Source organism: Acyrthosiphon pisum, chromosome A1, assembly GCF_005508785.2.
Source record: "Acyrthosiphon pisum isolate AL4f chromosome A1, pea_aphid_22Mar2018_4r6ur, whole genome shotgun sequence".
Lineage (NCBI taxonomy): Eukaryota > Metazoa > Arthropoda > Insecta > Hemiptera > Aphididae > Acyrthosiphon > Acyrthosiphon pisum.
The window spans coordinates 72,686,839-72,693,721 of record NC_042494.1 but is presented as its reverse complement, the minus strand read 5'-3'; positions in this window follow the sequence as shown (position 1 = coordinate 72,693,721).

The window sequence follows — 6,883 nt, the reverse complement described above, 5'->3', positions numbered from 1 at the left end:
ACTCAACCCCTAAATAATTAATTTAACAGTAGGTACATTTATATTGATTATCTGATTATACACTAATTAATATTGGCTAGGTATTAAAAGGACGCTACCCATACATTTGTTGTCTCCGTCTTACACACGCAGGACATGGAAAATTGTCGTTCACAAGTTTCAATAGTGTGCTGTTTATTTTTGATACTAGAGCGAATTGACCTATTTTAAAACTTTTAGGTAAGAACATTATTTTTGAACATCTGTGCTTAAGCGTTGCCGATTTTTCAAAATTTTTATTTTCAAGCAAGATATGGGCATGTGAAGTATCAAATTTTTAAATGCTCATATCTCGCTTGAAAATTAAAATATCGAATAAAAGCCAACGCTTAAGCACAGATAATGTTATTATCTAGAAAATTAATGATAGGTCAAATCACTCTTATATCAAAACTAACAGCTCACTATTGAAACTAGTGAACGAAAATTTGCTATGTCGTATATGTGTAAGACGGAGACAACAAATCCATGGGTAGCATCCTCTTAAGTGTATTATTGCATTACTGAAATCGCAAATTTATAATTAATTTATTATTTCTCATAGAATTATTAATCACTGCATTGTTAATGAATTTATATTTTATTTTAATGCAAAACTATTGAAAATTATTTACTATTAATAATGTTGTAAATGTTTATCAAAACTAACATACATGTTTATTATTCACACTTATGCATCTACGTGCATATGGGGGTTCTTAATTTGTAGAAGGTAGAACACATATATGCTTATATATAAATAAATATAATGTATATTTATATCAATAATAATTCATAACTTGGCTGTCATAACTTATAAGTTATAAGTACTGTTTGTTGTTAATTGTAAATAGTTATAAGTTGGCTTAGTATAGGGTATAAGGTAACTGATATTATAAAATATAAATTAAATCATTAAATTACTGCCTAACGTCATATTTCATAATATTATTATCTATATAATATATATTTGTTACGCACGTATTATTTTTAATATAAAATATTTTCATTTAAGCTATTTGTTACATACGTTAATAATTTATGGATACCTAGTAATTTTATTAAAATTAGATACAATAATGACAAGAAATAAAAAGTACTCTTAGCGGAGGTTCTTCAAAGTGAAATAAAGGAAATAAAACTAATAAGCAAAAATAAGTTAATATATTGTAAACACATAAAATGTTTTTTTTAAATATGCTAATGATATTAAAAATATAAATTTAATTATTTTCAGCTGGACAGTATACAAATACAGTGTGTAGGACGGCAGGCGCGGGTCTCGCATTTCTCACGATTCTTTCTCTTTGATCTACCCCTTATCTTGATCTTATTTTGAATTCCGAGGACAACCAGGATTATATTGATCTAGAAAAATCTTATTTCGTTGTATTTAAGTATTTTACTGTAAATAATGAATTACCTTTTCCCTACTTTTGAGGGAAAGATACTGCAAAAGATAATTTTTTTAGTTGATATATAATATTATAATATTATTCATACCTTACTTAATTGAAATTATTAATTTGGTTTATAAAAATGTATTTATTAAAATGCTAGGACTGTTACTATCAATGAATTAGTTTAAAGCTCTAATCGTGAAGACTTAATATCGGTACTCATTAATCTTAGTATTTGTAATATTAGTAGAATGGTACACCAGGAGGTTGTTCTAAAGGCCCTACAAAAGAAAATTATCCTCCCCTTTCCCTTGAAAGTTTTTCTAAATACTCCTTTGATATCCAGGATGAATATTTACTGTGCGTCGCGTCGTTATTTAGGGTTCTTCGTTGTAACAATGAGAGGAACATGAATTAATTTAATTTTATACATATTTTAATTTTTTTTTAAATGTCCTTTCTGTATACGAGATCAACATTTAATTGTTTTTTTAATTATTCTAGAAAATCTTTCTGTCCCTCTTTGTATATAATTTATATTTTATATTAAAAAATTATTTCAAAACTTAAGAATCGTAAACAGTAAAATGTTTAATTTTATTATTTTCTACTATAAAAAGTTGAAATTGTCTGCAGCAGAACAACTCTGAACTATATAATAAATCTGAGAATTCACATATTTACGATGATCATTCAATGGCCCTAGCTTATTAATTTAACTTGGCACCAAAAATAAACCATACAAAATCATATAGGTATTAATTTTTGTGTATTATTTTCACTATAGTATAAAGTATCTGTTACAAGCACTATAATAATATGATCTATTTTTTGTAACAAACGATAATTTTTATTCACTTTTCACGATTTTTACAATAAGAATAAATATTAAACAATAATTACGCCTTTAGTTAACACTTACAATTATATTTTTTTTTATTGTAATAATATTTACCTATTACCGACATTAGTTTGCTGTTATCAAGGAATTAAGTTATCAATTTAACAGAGCTATATTATACTGGACAAAACTCTTACATATTGTATTATTTTACTAATAGCTATGACTATAACTTATAAGTTAAAAGTTTATTAAATGCTGATTTATTCAAATTGCAGGTATGCAATATTAATATAATTTCTGAAATCCACTGAAAAGCTTAACCAACTAAAATTAAAATGCTTCCTTGGTGAATCACTTTGTCTAGTTTTTATAAGTTACATATTTTATAAGACGCACTGCAAGAGGAACATTTTTTTTAGATTTTATAGTACCTACTATGCAACTAATCTTTCATTTCAAAATCATAGTTTTACTCTTAACGTCATAAATAACCTAACCCTGTGACATATATTATATTACAAAATATAAATTGTTTGTATATGCGTTATATATTTAGTCATATGAGTGATGATTTGTGTCTTTTGTAATAATTCTGGGTATACTATTTCACAAGATACATATTATGATATCTTATTATATAATATATTTCTTTTATTAAAACAGATTACATTCGTATTCATCTTCATTATACAAACGTATCGACCGATGTCATAATATATGATACCTATTATATTGTGTTTTAGTATCTTCTATACATTTCTTCACGAGTATAGATGCACATATTATACAAAACTTTTATATGACTTACAGAATATTTATTTTTACAACATTAAGTTTATTTTACGACTTGGTAGGACATTTTATATTATATAAATCTTCTAGATATTTCAAACTTTCCCCTCAAAACGAGGATTTTACTACAGCAAAAATACATAATTGTTCGTGATCTGAATTCAAAAGTATTTCAGCGCAAACACTCACAAAAAGCATTTCAGACACAATCTGAGAGGCTACATAGGTGGTATGCCTATACATGTATATTATTGTTTATTAATAATTTATTATATACCTTTATATTATACATTTGTACATAAAACTCCAAAGGTTTACCAAGCACAAACAATCTTAATACTCTATAAAAATATTACAATAATATTTAAATCGCAATGTACTTCTGCAGATTTCTAAATAATATAATATTTTCATACATGAATCGTTATTTTCAGTGTATTGTATACTACGAGTCTTCTTATTGTTGCCCTCTCTTTTCCTCCATCGTCCAAATATCGAACACTATTACCTACCTTTATACTCGTAAGTCAGTAAGTATGTGTATACTATGCGCATGTATATGTATTATGTATATATATGTGTGTATGTATATGTATGTATGTATGTATGGATTTATGTATTTACAAATTGTGTATGTATATATTTTATATATATATACATATATTTGCATGTACATTGTGCATACACCGTATACAGTTTCGGGTGCGTATTTTCCAATTTGTCGCGAGGTTCGTGCCAATCTTTCGGGTATTATTTCCGTGTTGTTTCTCTTGAAATAAGAGAGAAACCGTTTTCTCTGGTTATTTTTATACATATTATAATAATACCATGTGAACATATAGTACTCGCTCGTGCGTGTGCATGCGTGTATGTATACGACTTACTCTTTTACCATAACCGAATATAATGGGGTCTCGTTTGCAGCGAACGAATCTGAACATATATATAATAGGTACATGGTTATTATAATAATATGTACATTTTGCGTGTTTCTTTTCAGACTGCGGTGCAGTAAAATACCTGCATAAACCGTAAATATACCTACCTATACTTAATGACGGAACTGCCGACGCGTTTTCGCTATGTTTAATATATTATGCGTAATATGTTTATTATAATATATACGTGTATACTCGAGCACGTGAGATTTTACCAGAAATAATCCATGGCACAAAGGCGATTTCATAAAATATATAAATATTATATTTGTATGAACTGTGCATACGAGTGTTCTGTAGAATGTAGATACCGGTGGTATACTGGTATGTGCTATGTATTAATGTATACAGACATATACAATGTATAGAGAGTTATTCACCAATAATGTTTTCCCCCTCCCCCATTTTATGCTTTACTTAATGCTTTGTCATTACCCATGTCTAATATTTCCGAATTGGTATTTAGATTTTTTTAAATATTCAAGAAGTTTTCTGGTACAAACTTTATTTTTATCATACTTTTTTACAACATGATTTGAATCGAAAGTCGAAAGACAAGTTTATGAGAGTAATTTAAAGATAATATCCGTTACTCTTTAATTAAATTAGACATGGAACCATAAACATTTAAAAAAATCCACCACCCCACTCGTATAGTTTTATACTACAATTAATACTTATAATACATAGAAACTAAAGATAATTATTATTAGGTAATTAACCTGGGTAAAATTCAGTGGTTACTGGTTTTATTCATCCCTGGAAACCCTCTATAGTGTTCACTATTACGCTGCAAATATATTATACCATAAAATACTAGACATATATGTAGATTGTAGGTATAACAACGTATTGTGTAAAATCGATTACTTGTAATAATAATAATAATTAGGCCTAGGATTCGTACTGATTTGCTTTCTGGTTGATCGCATTGTATAAAAAGTAAGCACATAATACGTTCCAGTGGCGTTCCAGTGGAATTTTCAATAGGGCTGTTGATAATTTCTAGGAAATACATAGGGGGGATATCGGAGCACAAAATAACCGGGCGTGTAAAAATACGGCTAATTGTGGGGGAATTAAACCCCTGCCCCTCTGTGTGTACGCCCATGAAACGTTCTATAATATATTGTGAATAATAACACGGAATAGTTTATAATATTATATTTGCATATTGCCACATTAAAATAAGGTAGGTAGTCGGTAGATATAAGGTGGGTGAACTAAATTAAACCCTCTTCTAGAAATAACGTTTTATTTTAATTCATTTAAGTCTTATTAGACTTGCCATTCTTATAGTTTCACTTTTAATACTGTTGTAGATGTAATTTTTCTAAGTAACAACACAACTCCGTAAAAATGTAAGATGTCTTGATTTACGTTGGAACGGAAGACATTTTTTAACCGTATTTTATAAGTGAAATTTATTGTTATTATTAGTTATTACTATATTGCAGTCTGTTACCATAAGATTGGGTAGATTATACATATCATATGACATTTCTATATAACAATAATTAATCCTTAAATATTTTTTAATAACTACATAATAAAAAGCAACAAATGGGAGTCTGAATAATTCAGGCGCATTACTATTATTAAAGGCTTATTCAGCCTTTAGGTTAATCCAGCCATGCGTATGTATTATGTATAGGTACTTGGTATGTAATATTTATATTGCATCGCACGTGCAGTTTGTTAATAATTATGGTGTGAATAATATAAAATATTACAAAATGTATATTTTGTATACAATATAGGTAATATCATATAATTGGTATATACAAGGTGATTTTTTAAACATGCTCACCCCCATTTTTTCCTTTAATAATACATTTATTCAAATTCTAATTTTTAGAATTTTCAAGTATACCAAAAGAGTATAAGGACTATCTTTTAAAATTCCTGATATTTTTTGTACTACCTACTTAAGGAGTGTCCTGTGGCGATGCAAAATTCTGCATTTCAAATGAGACCCCCCCCCCCTTATTTTTCTTCAAGTTTAGCGAGTGATTTTATTGAAAATGTTGATGTATATGTTGTAAATCAAAGTTCTAAAAAGTAGTTTTTGAGTTATTGAAATGTTTATCCTAAGGATATTTATCCTTAAATGTAATTTTATTTTTTACAAAAGTATAAACTATATTATGTAATATTATATGTAGTAATTGCGGCCCAGGTTATGAGAGGGACCTACAAATTGCACCACATAATAATTACTATTTCATATAATGTCGAATGAGTAGTATCCCAAAAATATGTATTTTTTTTTATAGTTTTATTGTTTTTATTATTTATATTATATTTTGACGATGAGTGGGTCTATCGTAATTTTAAATTTGTTTAAATTTTGACCTGTTGATATGGATAAAGCTCGATATAATTAATGATTTAACTAAACTTCCCTATTTATTTTTATTTAAGCTCATCAGTATTCAGTTGTCTAATAAACGCTACTATAATAATTATTATTATTGCAGTTAAATAAATATTTATTTATATAATATATGTGTAACCTAATAATTTATGACATAAATTCTCCAATCTCCATATATTGTGCTGAAAGTACCTAAGGCTCCCAATTCCCAAATGACTTAATCTGGGCCTAGCTCCAAGTTTCATTTAAAAGAGAGATATTTGTGTCATATGTCTATTATCTCATTAAAAAGTAAAAACACATTTTACGCTGTAAAAATTTAACTTAAGAGGACGTCCCACCCGCATGTGTTGTCTCCGTCTTACATACGTACGTTACAGCAAATTTTCGTTCGCTAGTTTCAATAGGGTGCTGTCATTTAGAGTGAATTGACCTATTATAAAAACTTTAGGTAACAACATTATCTGTGCTTTCTCGTTGGTTTTTTACGTATTATTTTAATTTAAAGTGAGTT